Here is a 15000-nt window from a genome sequence, read left to right as displayed (position 1 = left end):
ATTAATTATTACATCTCCAGGTACGAGGAATATTCCACCTAAAAAAACTTTGTGAATTCAGATCCCTGGGTCACAACAACCACATATACTGTTTCGCTAACTATTGTAAGAAGTTTAGCGATCAATGTTTAATTGGTGTGGTGGAGGAGGGTTTGGGGGAGGGCTGGGTGGCAGGACACGAAGGTTCTCAGCTACAGGCAGCGGGGCAGTGTACTGTACATTTCTTTACATGATGTCCAATTATAGTACACAGAAGCTATACATTATACAGCAAACTTTTCCGAAAACTTATTTTGCAAGACAAATGTGCACATACGCTATATAGCTGTCAAGGACCTCGTTATGCCAGTTATTGACTAAAATGGTTCTCCATCAACAAGATGAAGACATAATCTGTTCCAGTGTTACACGCTCACTAAACTAACAACACATTCTCCGTGTAATGTCGACCATTTGAGTTGGTGACGTCATACAAAGGTCTCTTCACCTTGGGGACATAACACACCGACCTTCCCGCAGGACAAGTGTCAGGATAGTATGACAGTACATGCTGCAGTACTTAATGTCAGGTTTAAATTTAAGTTTGCTGAAGTGAATAATGTTTTACCATCGCTCAGCAATTATTCAGGTACAATATATTATTCCACACCTTATTTGTGCATGGGAGAGGACAGCGGGTACATCATCAACCAGGATTACATGAGACACCGTCAACACAATTGCTGTCAACGTGAAACTCTCAAGACTGACGTCAACTGTAAGTTTCTGCGCGACCGAAAAAACACACATTAATAATTCTTTAGGAAATGTGTTCTTAATATCTATATTTACACAGTGATCTTTATACTTTCGAAGAAATGCTTTGAAGAATAATGCAAACAAATTATACTTAATTCATATACCTGATGCTGTGGGGGAAGACTTCAATAAATAATCACATAGCACCAAAAACTGAGACTTGTGTAACGTAAACGATACAAATATCAAATATTAGTTGTTTTATGAAGAATTTCTTGTATTGTTGGTGTTAAGCAGCTGCAGGCACCATAAATCTTGGGAAGACAAGAACAAGAAGTTCTTCCGCACAGCGACACTTGGCATCTCCCACCCTCATGTATCACACCGAGTCGAGTCTCTTCTTCAAATTCTGCCATTGCTCTTCACAGGTCCACTGACATTACCTCAAAAGTATCGTAGCCACTCAAGAAAATATCAGACATCCTTTTCTCATTTACCGAATACAAAAAAAATATGCAAAGAAAGAGAATAAGAGCGATGTTAGCGAAGAGGTGGGAGAGAAGCACAGCTGCGAGCCGCCATATTGATCCCTGGTTGCTATAGCACTAGTGTAAACAGAACCCGCAGCACGGAGCCACCCTGTGAGTTCTCCTACTTCCTTTCGTTCTTTAAGGATAAATACGTGTTATTTCTGGTGTGTGACATTACAGTGAGCAGCGATGGCATCTGGTGAGGCATAGGAGGTGACAAGAACTCATGTCAGACCTTTGTTTCTATCCCCATCTCGACTGTGAGTAGTGCAATGACCTGAGTGGTGTGTTTGTGATGACTGCCCTCACGCCTTCTTCTGTGCCACTATTACTTGACCTAATTCCCCGTCGAGCTGGCACTGAGTCAACCCAATAGACAATAGTGCCAGGGTAAATAACCCGGTATATTACCTACAATCTGGGGACAATGGCAGGAAATTAGGGAAAATGCGTCCTGCGTATCTCGCCAGGGAGGAAAATTAAAGACCCTTCTGTGTTTCCCCCCGACCGCAAGCAGACATAAGGACAACTATCGTGCATTACTATTAACTCTATTACATGTGTTCCTGTCGGCAATAATACCATGATGCAGTGTAATTACGTCGGTATATAATCGTGACCGTGTTGTTAGTTCGTACCCGAGGCAATACGGTATTTTCTTACTATGCACCTGAGCCACATTCTTGAAATTCTACTTTGAAAAAAAAAAAAGCTTTCTTATTTCATTCTGTTGCAGTGACTTTATTACTATATTTCGTTCTCTTCACGTATATATTTTCTTCCAGGTGTATGCTCTCGCTTTCATGCACACATACGGACACAGAGATAGTTTAACATTAACAAGACTGTGAGGTTTTTCATGTCGTTGTCGATCCCATAATTCACTCTCAGACCTGAGGAGTAAGATATAACACTTATGGCTCAGGTGGTGGGGGGGGGGATCAGTGCCTCTACCTGCTGTTACCATGTACACACACACACACACACACACACACACACACACACACACACACACACACACACACACACACACACACACACACACACACACACACACACACAAAATGAAAATGGAAAACAATAAACAGTAGAAAAAACACAAAAGCAAAACACTAAAAGAAAATAAACATTATTTATCACTCGTACATTACAGGTCCCCTTAATCACATATCACCAGGTGTCTTACAAACATTACCAGGTGACAATGTAGTTCGCGTGACACAGTTACTTTAGTCCTCGTAACAAACATCACCAAATTACCACTGCAACCCTTAACCATCCAACCAACCATCCAACCATCCAATGAATTTCAGACCAAAAAGTTGAACTACCTGGAATAAACATACACAAGCTTGATGTCTTCTCTAGAGCGGATTAAAAGATATCAATATAAATGTTAAATAATATAATCAGACTAATTCGCTGTTTTTTGCATATAATTAAAGGCAAATATTAATGTTTGCTGAAGCTGTTGGTAGCAATATGATCTGTTCCTGCCATACGTGTGTTAACCTCAGCCCCTGTACTACATTTTGGGAACTATACAACAAAGGAAAAAGTAAAAGTTCTTCGTTTAATAATTGTACAAAATCAGGACATCGTGGTTACAGGTGTATAAGTATTTCTCTGTATTATTGTGTATTGCGACAGTTGATGTTTTATTGTCTGTCAGTCTTATTCATTTTCCTTTTACATGAAAGATATTTAAATGTTTTTGGTTTTTTTAATATTTCTCATTGGGGAAATATTCTAGAATATATTGTTTTTTTATTTATTGTCTCAATGAGTTATCTTAATAAATGTGTGTGTGTGTGTGTGTGTGTGTGTGTGTGTGTGTGTGTGTGTGTGTGTGTGTGTGGTCAGCAACAATCGGGAACTTGAATGTTAATAGACTGGCGGATATAATTGGTTAGCCAGTGCAATTAGCAAGTTACCCGATCTTTCTGGGTATTCCTTGACACTGGATCATACAGAGCGTTAACTCATAGTGCGAGTGCAGTGTTGGCGACAGGTTCAACACCTTAATCATACACTGTATTTACAACTATGTGTCAGCAATCATCAGACTACAATTGGCAACCCAACCACTACTGTTGTTGTTGTTGTTGTTGTTGCTTGTTTGTTTGTTTATTTGTTTGTTGTTATTGTTGTTGCCGTTGTTGTTGTTTGTTTGTTGTTGCCACTTTTTATTATTATTATTATTATTATTATTATTATTATTATTATTATTATTATTATTATTATCATCATCATCATCGTGTCCTGCATTCCGTTAATATTCTCACAATAAACTTGATTCTGTCTCCACCTTCCTTCCCCTTCCAGGATCATCACATAATTGCTTATTGCTTCAGTTATTCTTTATAATTATATCATTAACGCCATCATATAAGACCCCCCCCCCCTCCCCCTCAATTTTACCTCGGGGCCATATGCAGAGACTTTTATATCCTGTGTCTCATAAATGGTTCTTTTAATCTCATATATTGCAGTGTGTGTGTGTGGCTGTGTGTGTGTGTGTGTGTGTGTGTGTGTGTGTGTGTGTGTGTGTGTGTGTGTGTGTGTGCCTTTCTATCGGCATCTGCATATATCTCTACCTCTCTACCTCCCCTCTCTCTCTCTCTCTCTCTCTCTCATTTTTACCAATCCCGTGCTTTCACTGTTTCTCTTTTAATTAGCCAGTCCATGCTCTCCCCCACCTCTCTCTCTCTCTCTCTCTCTCTCATTTTACAATCCATGCCCCCTAGCTGTTTCTCTCTCTTTAATTGCCAACCAGTCTTTACCTTTCTCTCTCCTCTCTCTCTCTCTTTCTCTCTCCTCTCTCTCTCTCTCTCTCTCTCTCTCTCCATATTTTTATCTCGAGGGACTGGAGTGGGACAGTGACTAGAGTGCCTCCCAATTTGTCTATAGAAACTGAACCCTTTACACAGCCCTGGACATTGGTACGTTGCCAGACAGTCATTTATTTATTTTTCTCTTCTGACACAACCATCTTGGGTCATACGTCTACCAGCTCTTTTTCCTCTCATTTATTTTAATTGTTTCGCCATTTTTTTCCCTTAATTTTCCCTTCTCTAAAAACATTACCTGGATGTTAATTAGTATGAGAAAAGGTAAAGCGCACCTGTGTGTTTATTGTTGGCACTTGCCTCTTATGTTTACTTTCACTTATACTCACTTCTTTCAAGAACACACACACACACACACACACACACACACACCTAAAAATACAGTCATAATTACTCCATTATACAACGAGATAAAGAGGAGCCCCCAAAGTCCAAAATTAAATCAATTAGGTGAACTTTTACACCGAGGAGAGAAGAAAGGAAGACTTGATACAGTAATGCTGCCGAGAGTGGGAGTCTTTTGTGCCTTAATGAGGACGGTGTATTAACTCGTCGTCTTCCTTGAATAGCTAAATTATCGTCCTTGAAAGGTTAAATCATCGTTCTCGTAGGGTTAATTCATCGTTCTCGAAGGGTTAAATCATCATCCCCAAGGGATTAAATCATCGTTCTCGTAGGGTTAATTTATCGTCCTTGAAGGGTTAATTCATCGTTTTCGAAGGGTTAAATCATCATCCTCGGGGGTGAAATCATCATCCTCGAGGGGTTAAACCATCATCCCCAAGGGGTTAAATCGTCGTTCTAGAAGGGTTAATTCATCATCCCCAAGGGGTTAAATCATTGTTCTCGAAGAGTTAACTTTTTAAAGGACGATGATTTGACCTTTCGACGATGATGAATTAACCCTTTGAGGATGATGAATTAGCCCTTTGAGAACGATGATTTAACCCTTGGAGGAGGATGAGTTAACCCTTGGAGGATGATGAGTTAACCCTTGGAGGATGATGATTTAACCCTTGGAGGATGATGATTTAACCCTTGGAGGATGATGAGTTAACTATTCAATATATTTGTCCTTAAGGGTTATACCTTCTAATTCAAAGGGTTAAACCATCAAATTCATGGATTAAACCAGTTCTCAGAGGATTAAACCATCTAATTCCACAGATTAAACAATCGTCACCAAAGGTTTAATAGGTCACCATCCTCAGAAGATTAAAAGTGTGAATGGCTGCGATCATTAGGCAGATGTTTTAGAGGGGATTTTACCCAATTAAAGGTGAGTATGAAGGCTAATCAGGCAGGTATTGTCCTCACCTGGGTACCGGTTGACCCCCCTCCCCCCACCTTTGTGTTGTGAGGTTTTTCTGTGTGGGGTCAGTTCAATGTTGTCTTTGAGCAAACTCTGAGTGTAGGAATAAGTTGATAAAAAAGTTTGGTTTGGTGTGGTGTGGTGTGGTGTGGTGTGGTGTGGTGTAGTGTAGTGTAGTGTAGTGTAGTGTGGTGTGGTGTGGTGTGGTTTTGTTTGGCTTGGTTTGTTTTGGTTTGGTTAGGTTAGGTTAGATTGTAGGTTAGGTTAGCCAATACTGAAAAATATATACGTATAAAACAAAATCACCCAGGTTAGGTAGATCTAGTTAATAGATCTATTTGTACACACAAAATGACAAAAAAAAATAATAATAATCTTGTTATCACGGAGAGACAAATTTATTTTCTTCACAACATCAAAACACGCTGTCAATTTTTCTGTTATATTTTGGTTCTTTAACTCTCCCCTGACGTAATGCCGGATTTTTTTGTTCACACATCCCTGCAACACGAGATTGAAATTTGCTGTCAAGGTCCACGAAACTCATTTAATCCACCTCCGCCTCCTCACCTCCCTTCCCTTCTGTTCCTTTCCCCTCTTCCTTCCCTCCCGTCTCCTCCTAACACTATACTGAATTATAAGTCCCTGTGGCACGCCCCTCCTTCTCCTCACCTCACCTCCTTCCCTTCCTTCCCTTCGCCTCCTTCCCTTCCTCCCATCCCTCTTCAGACTCCCTCCCTTGCACTATAGTTTACCAGAAAGTCACTCCGAATAGATATAAACAAGCCTCGTGTTTTGGGGGATGGACGTGATGGTGATGATGGGTGGTGGTGGGTGAGTAGTGATGATGAATTAGTGTGGTGATAGTGATGGTGAAATGGTGATATTAAGGTGATACTGGGCTGGCTGTAATGCCAGGAATAAACACTTCCAGGAATGGGAGTTTGTCTCAGGATCAGCGATACGTGAGAGCAGGCACATCAGCTTCATTAGAGTGCCAGTGTGAGAGAGGACAGGTGACACACATAGGTATACGGAGGAAGTGTGGCTCAGCCGCTTCACGATAGTTAAAATTTGTTTGTAAGTAATGTATACAACATACATATATACATACATACATACATATATACATACACTTTATATATATATACATACATACATACATACATACATATATACATACATACATACTGTACATACATATATACATACATGAATGAGGTGATTGTGTGAGGTGTCCTATTTACACACACACACACACACACACACACACACACACACACACACACACACACACACACACACACATCCCTCTCACCCTCGCCCTTCATTCCTTCCTCCAGTATATCAGCAAAGTTCCCCACAACTTGTTCCCCTGAAATAAAAGGCCTTATATCTTGGTGAGTGCCCCAGGTAGAGATTTATGAGCCAGTTGGTAATACCTGGATACACCTGTAATCAGTGGAGGAAGGTGTGTGGAGCACCTCTTGCCTCACTCTTATTAATGGTGAGATTGGTGTGAGTTTTTGTGAGCTGTTGATGTCTTATTTATGATGTACACACACACACACACACACACACACACACACACACACACACACACACATATAAGTTGAACAGGAAAAGTTAAATATATAGAACGACATAGATAGACAGATAAATAGAGTAGCCACAAAACAATGACAGCAACGACCTACAGTATCCATGCTGCGTTAAATAATAAAACTGAAACTAGCAGAATAAATCTCCTAGTGAAATAAATAGTAACTTTTATCGAGTCACCGTCCCTGGTATTTGATTTGGGACAATGCAATATTTTTTTTTTTTTTAATTTCAAGACTAACCTTTGATGTAGAATTGTCCAATATATTAATACAAAAAAGAGGAAATTCTCAAGGACAGAAAAAAATTAAGAAAGACTACGTCATTACCGAGAAAAGTGATTGAAGTTAAAAAAAATGAATTCTAAAAAAAAAAAAGTACAGAGAAAAAATATTACTTAAAATTTTTCGATTTGTAAAAAAAAAAATAAAAAATAAAACAAGTGTCAAAAATATTAGATCCAATTTCAAGTTAGTTATTTTTTTTTCGAACAACAAAAAATAATATTACAGTACGAGAAAAATATACTGTAGTTGATTGGTTTTCTATTAAAAAAAACAGCATTACATTAACGCAAGATCAAACAGTACTGACGCTATATTTTTCCGTATTAAAAATAAACACGGCATTAATTAAGACCTCAACTTGGTGACTACAAATGTGTCCCGTGTTCGTGGATAACAACAACAACAACAGAGAAACACAGCACACGTCGGGCAACACGTCGGTCCTCTCACACAACACGTCCGCGTCGGTCCTCTCACAACAACAACACGTCGGTCCTCTACTCACCACTCTCTCCACACAACACGTCGCCACACCACACAACACGTCGGTCCACACAACACGTCCGCCCTCTCACACAACACGTCCGCCCTCTCACACAACACGTTCCTCTCACACAACACACAACACGTCCGCCCTCTCACACAACACGTCCGTCCTCTCACACAACACGTCCGGCACGTTCTTCACACAACACGTCCGCCCTCTCACAACACGTCCGCCCTCACAACACTACGTCCGCAACACGTCCGCCCTCTCACACAACACGTCCTCCTCACACAACACGTCCGTCCGCCCCTCACACAACACGTCAACACGTCCGCAACACGCACAACACGCGTCCGCCCTCTACACAACACTCGTCCGCCCTCTCACACAACACGTCAGCACTCGTCCGCCCTCTCACACAACACGTCCGCCCTCTCACACAACACGTCCGCCCTCTTCCGCGTCAGTACACGTCGTCCTCTCACACAACACGTCCTTCCTCTACAACACGTCCGCCCCTCTCACACAACACGTCCGCCCTCTACAACACGTCAGCCCTCTCACACAACACGTCACCGCGTCCGCTCTCACACAACACGTCCGCCCTCTCACACAACACGTCCGCCCTCTCACACAACACGTCCGCCCTCTCACACAACACTCCGCCCTCACACAACACGTCCGCCCTCTCACACCCCACGCCCTCACACCGCGTCCCCTCTCACACAACACGTCCGCGTCCGACGTCCGAGAGCCCTCTCACACATGATGAGAGGAGAGATGGTTCCAGTTGGCGTCTGTTTCGCTTGACTGGAGAGATTCGGAGTGACGGTAATAATGGCGACCAGTTTTGGTTGATGGATGATGGATGGGGATGGATGATGGAAGTGACAGGGTAATGGATGATGGAAGTGACAGGGTAATGGATGATGGAAGTGACGTGGGTATGGATGATGGAAGTGACAGGGTAATGGATGATGGAGTGACAGGGTAATGGATGATGGAAGTGACAGGGTAATGGATGATGGAATGACAGGGTAATGGATGATGGAAGTGACAGGGTAATGGATGATGGAGTGACATGGTAATGGATGATGGAGTGACAGGGTAGAGGATGATGAGTGTTACGGCTAATTAGGGACGATAGAATAACAGCATACACAAAACGATCATACTAGCGGATGGTTGGAATAACAAGAACACACACACACACACACACACACACACACACACACACACACACACACACATTTCCGTTTACCTCTGCCTGTTAGTTCTATTACTACAGGGGAAAGAATCACTGGGCTCCTCAGGTAATATATAACTATGATAATTGTTTTTTTAGACTCATCGTCGTATTAATGTTTATATAAATTTGAACGTGTAAGAAAAAATTACTAATTGAATCATTTGGGAATATTATTAATTATTTTCGATGGTCATATTGCCACTCGTGTGTGCGTGTGTGTATGTACGTTGGTGTGTATAGTTGTAAGTGTGCTAAGCGTATTGTTGAAATAAATATAGAATATTTCCTTTTATTTTTGTCCAAAGGACGAGCGCCTGAGTCTCTTGGATCAAGCTGCCTGCCACACCCTTGAAAACTACAGTCTAAGGTTCTGTTCGTAAGTTCGAAAATTCGCTACGATAGAAAGTTCGTGTAGGACTGAATGTGAAGTGTATAATGTGCATTGGACTGTAAAGTATATACCTAAGTTAACTTTACAGTGAAAAACGCAGCAATGATGGTCACAGTGGGGTATTAGTTACAATACGCTGTTGAGTCCAGCAACACTTGAGGCACTACACGGTTACGTGAACCTTACAATTGAAACGTGTCGCTCTTTCTCTCATATTTGAGGAGTTGTTCACGCGGACTAATTTGAGCAGTAAAATGAACAGTTTTCGGAAGTTGATAATTCCTCAAAGGGAGAGTGTGTGTGTGAATTCCGCGATCGTGATGTGTGGTTTTATTTTCGGATATATATATATATATATATATATATATATATATATATATATATATATATATATATATATATATATATATATATATATATATATATATATATAACGAATGTTATCAATCCGGGTCTCATCACACGCCCTAGGACACGGCCCTTGTCAGTTACAATACTACAACCCTTTGAGTTCTCTGGTGGTGCTCCTCAACCCCCCCCCCCCCACACACTACCTGTGGTGGAGGTGGAGGGACGTTTCAAGTTTGGCCGCTGACTTCAGTTCTGCGGTGAATATTAGCTGTGTCGGGGGTTTATCAGTGAGCTGGAGGAAGGGAGTGTGTGTCAGGTGCAGTAGCTGTGTGGGCGAGTATTCCAGGTATTCTGCCCCTCCCTGACGACAGCTCTGCAACAACAACCTTTAGAAATGCGCGAATCTCGTGCAATACGTTTTGGGGAGATATACCACACTGACCGGCCACACACAGGTACGATATTACACCTTTGGAGTAGTGGGGTCAACCATATACCCGAGTTGTGTGGAGACGTAGTGTGGTAGGCGCCAAGTGTGGTGGATGGCCAGTTGTGGTAGATAACCAGGTGTGGTAACTGCCGGGTAGAACATCATTATCCCTCAACTAAACACCCACCATCTCATTGTACACACAAACGACCGCAATTCTCAACCTGAATTAAAAACGACACATTTGCACGCCCGGTATAACAACCTGTAGTTAGAGGTCTCCTTGTTATCATTAAACGCAAATTTACGACGCCTCTGCACGCACCACCCACCCATGGACTGAGTGACCTTCTGGAGCCGAACAGTGGAGGGAGGGAGAGTTCATACATCACAAAGATTCCTCATGAACCAAGTATAATTAAGGAAGGTTTTTCTTCCATCGTCAAGTATAATGATGCTCTCTATACCCACAACCTTCACCTGGGTTCTTTTACATGTTGTGATGGAGTGTTTACGTCGAGGCTTTGAGAATCATGTAAGGGAGAATTACTGAAATATCCGACAAAACTCCCCGAGAGGTCACGTCACTGACACCTGCGCCCTTAAGGATTAGTCGAGTAACTTGGTGGAGGAAGGAAGGAACGAGAGAGAGAGAGAGAGAGAGAGAGGCAAGAAACTTCATCACGTATTACCCTAAAGACATCGACATTTCATACACCACCCCATCCCATACCCGCCCCACCCTAGCCCCAGGAGAAAGAGAGACGAGAAACAGGCAGACATATTATCATACATTATAAAATCAGCTCCGTCACAACAAGATTCATCACCTGTCCTCCTCCAGCATATAAATCACCTCACCTCACCTCACCTCACCTCCTCCCCAAGCTGCTCCACCTCTCCTTCTCAATTCACAATTTCCATCAGTGATTCTGTTTACTCAGTTTTATTTATTTATTTTTCTTAATGATCTAAGGTGGGGATATTTTTGTCCATATAGATAAATAATAACGATTTTACTTGTTTTTTCGTAGTTACTTAATGAAGATTTTAGGGAACAATATTTTCTTTAATAGCCAAATAACGATAAGATTTTACTAATATTTCCCAATCATACTCTACCTTGACTTTGAATTAAAAATAAAAAAATAAATATATAAAAATCCACCCAGCAGTTACAAAATTGTCTACAAAGAGTAAAAAAAAAATACTTTCATCTTTTGTAAACCATTGACGTTTAATATTTCATCACGAGTCATACTGTGTCTCTCTCTGTTGACTGTTATTGGTAGTTCGCTTTTGCCCTCCTGGCTCCTCATTGGTCGTTCGGTCTGTCCTTGATTTCTATTGGTCGTTGGCTTTTGCCCTTCTGGCTCATCATTGGTCGTACGGTCTGTCCTTGTTTTCTATTGGCTTTTGCCCTTCTACTTCATCATCGGTCCTATGATTGTTCCTTGCATACTCTTCCTCCTCCTCCAAATCTAGACGAAAAACATTCTTCAAAGGACAGACGACCTTCCTCACAAGATTCAATAACTTCTAAGAGAAAGGAAGGAAGGAAGGAAGGAAGGAAGGAAGGAAGGAAGGAAGGAAGGAAGGAAGACGGGTTCAAGCCTTTGTAGTATTGTTCACAACACGTGAGAAGGTGTGGAGATATGGAGGACTTCTTGGAGGAACTACGGGAGGAGGAGGAGGAGGTTGCGGGAGGAAGGAAGAGAAGAAACTCGGAGGATGTGTATGTTTAAGCGAGGGAGGGAAGGAGGGAGAGAGGGCGTAATGATAAAGTGGAGACAAGAAAGAAAGGAGAAAGGAAGGAATGAAGGAAGAAGTATGGCGTATGTGATGGAATGAGGAAGAAAGTGAGGGAGAAGAGAAAGAAGATAGAAAGGAAAAATGCTAGAAAGGGAGAGAACAGACCAGAGGAGAAATGAGGGAAAAAGCGAGAGAGGATGAAAGGGGAGAGAGATGGAGAGAGAAATAAGAGCTGAAATGTAATGATTGCCGACTGTCTACATAATTACAATGAGAGTACAATAGAACTACGTCTATCTGTCTATCTAACGTGCTTCCTCGACTTCCATCCTTTGCGTGGTGATAATGAAGGGAAAAACAGGACACACACACACACACACACACACACACACACACACACACACACTTATGTTACTTGTATATTATTTGTTAACCAAGTGAACCATTCCCCAATTATGTAACTGTATATTTTCAGCCTTCCAGCCTTTCAATAAACCGTTAATTATTATTATTATTATTATTATTATTATTATTATTATTATTAGTATTATTATTTTTATTATTACACCTTAAATAACTACAAAACGTCCTGGCTGAGTAAATTAATTATCAACGTAAACTGAGAAATTTGTTCCTGGTACAGTACATCAAATTAACATTAAACTGTAAATAGAAAAATAAAAGACGATTTCAATTAATATTAATACTTCAACTTTGATCCCTACGATTATCCACCCCCCCAAAAAAAAAATCTCAAACCATTTTATTCTTTTCAAACTAGTAAGAGAAAAAACATTAATAACCTGTCAAATAGATTTACAAAAATTAAAAAATTATAAATAAAATCCCCGAAATTATTTTAAACTCCCTGAAAATAAAAAATAAAAATCCTTCACGAGAGATTATCAGACTCGGGTCATATAATTCCTTTATATATGTAAATCCTCTTTGTGAATTATTTAGTGATAAATCGATAGACTAGTTATATATTGATTGGCTGGGAGATTATGAAGCTGTGTGTGTGTGTGTGTGTGTGTGTGCGTGTGTGTGTGTGCGTGTGTGAAAAATTATACGCCGTTCAAAAAAAACATCGTGTCGACCCTCATGATAAAACAGTAAAGTCGTCCCCGTCTTTATCTTCCCATCGTCGTGGTGGGTCGTGTTGATGTGACTCAGGGGGGCTGGTTGGCTGAAAGACCAGATGGGAGGGAAAAGTGGGATGGAAAACAGGATGTGACAGAGGAGGGTGAGTGGGTGGGTAGATAGGATGGTATAGGTGAAAGGATGAAGGGGAGGGGATGGCTGAAAGGATGGGAGGAATAGGGTGGATGATGATGATGATGATGATGATGAGGAAGGAATAAGGATGGGTGATTAGGATAGGAAGGTTAAAGACACACACAATATCCTCTCTCTCTCTCTCTCTCTCTCTCTCTCGTACTTTGGTCGTGTGAGGGGTAATGGTTGCCTTTATTAATGTCGTTCACAGCACCTGAAGCTTTCACATGAGGGGAACAAGAAGACATTATAACCCAAAGACGAGAAGAGGAGAGGTGAGAGTGACAGGGAGGACGATCAGAGTGAGATGAGGTGGGCTGAGGGGAGGGTAGGTGGGATGAGGGGAGTGTAGGTGGGCTGAGGGGTGTGTAGGTGGGCTGAGGGGAGTGTAGGTGGGCTAAGGGGAGTGTAGGTGGGATGAGGAGTGTAGGTGGGCTGAGGGTGTGGGTGGGCTGAGGGTGTGGGTGGGCTGGGGAGGTAGGTGGGATGGGAGTGTGGGTGGGGTAAGGGTGTAGGTGGGGAGTGTAGGTGGGCTAAGGGGTGTAGGTGGGATGAGGGGGTGTGGGTGGGCTGGGGGGTGTGGGTGGGCTGGGGGTGTGGGTGGGGGGGTGTGGGTGGGATGAGGGGTGTGGGTGGGCTAAGTGTGGGTGGGTATGGGGGAGTGTAGGTGGGGTAAGGGGAGTGTAGATGAGAGACAAACTTAGATGAGGGAAACGTAAGGGTACAGAGAGGGAGAAGGGAGGAGGAAAATGGGAGGAAGAAAAAGGTAGGAAAGTGAAGGACAGGTTGGCCAAGAGACGGGAATTAAGAGAGACGGGTGAGTGGGACGGGGTCTTATGGCAAAGAACCTCTGGGAGAGACGCTAAGAGACGCTGAGAAACACTTGGCGACGCTAAGAGAGACTGGAAGAGACAGGAAGAGGAGAGACAGCCCGGGGAGGGAAGGAAGGAAGGGCGGGCGGAGTGGGAGGGAGTGGACAAATATCCTTTAATAGTCTTAAGGATGACGATGGAACAGTCCTATGGGGAAGGAAGGGTAAAGCGGAAAAGGGAGATGAAGGAGAGGGGGTAAGGAAGGAGGGAGGGAGAAAGGGAGGAAGGGAAGGAAGGGAGAAAGGATGGCGAGGGGAGCGAAGAGGGAGAAGAAAGGGTGAAGAGGAAGTAGGAAAGGGATTAAGAAGATAAGGGGGAGGGAAAACTCGTCCATCAATCACCACACGACAAGGAAAAAATTGGGTCATTACGGTCAGGCAATGACATCAATGTACGGTACCTTGATGATGTTGTTTATGTGCGTATATGTGTGTGTAGGAAATTGTGACAGACAGACACTAATGTAGCCTCAGGTGTAACAAGTAATAACACTAAACAACAAGGTGGAGGTGTATATCTGAGGGGAGAATAATAGGGTGAGGGGAGAAAAACTCTAACTCCCTGTCTTATTTCCCCTGCCTCTCCCTACCATAATTCTCTCCTCACCATCTTTACCATGATATTCTCTCTACCATGGTATTCTCTCTACCATGATATTCTCTCTACCATGATATTCTCTCTACCACGATATTCTCTCTACCATGATATTCTCTCTACCATGATATTCTCTCTACCATGATATTCTCTCTACCATGATATTCTCTCTACCATGGTATTCTTTCTACCATGATATTCTCTCTACCATGATATTCTCTCTACCATGATATTCTCTCTACCATGATATTCTCTCTACCATGATATTCTCTCTACCA

General features: G+C 42.1%; 1 protein-coding gene across 4 annotated transcripts in view; it reads left to right on the top strand.

Annotated features, from left to right (window-relative positions):
* Positions 1-1295: 1295 nt before the first annotated feature.
* LOC121865422 (uncharacterized protein C10orf82 homolog) overlaps positions 1296-15000 on the top strand; it is a 41196-nt gene continuing 27491 nt past the window's right edge. For 2 of the 4 annotated variants that reach the window (XR_006088761.1, XM_042364804.1), the window contains exon 1: positions 1296-1379. The gene's annotated coding sequence lies outside the window, so the exon portion shown is untranslated. The other 2 variants (XM_042364805.1, XM_042364806.1) reach the window with 2 other exon arrangements.

Source organism: Homarus americanus, unplaced genomic scaffold, assembly GCF_018991925.1.
Source record: "Homarus americanus isolate GMGI-L3 unplaced genomic scaffold, GMGI_Hamer_2.0 scaffold25483, whole genome shotgun sequence".
Classification (NCBI taxonomy): domain Eukaryota; kingdom Metazoa; phylum Arthropoda; class Malacostraca; order Decapoda; family Nephropidae; genus Homarus; species Homarus americanus.
This window is presented reverse-complemented; position numbering and strand designations above follow the sequence as displayed.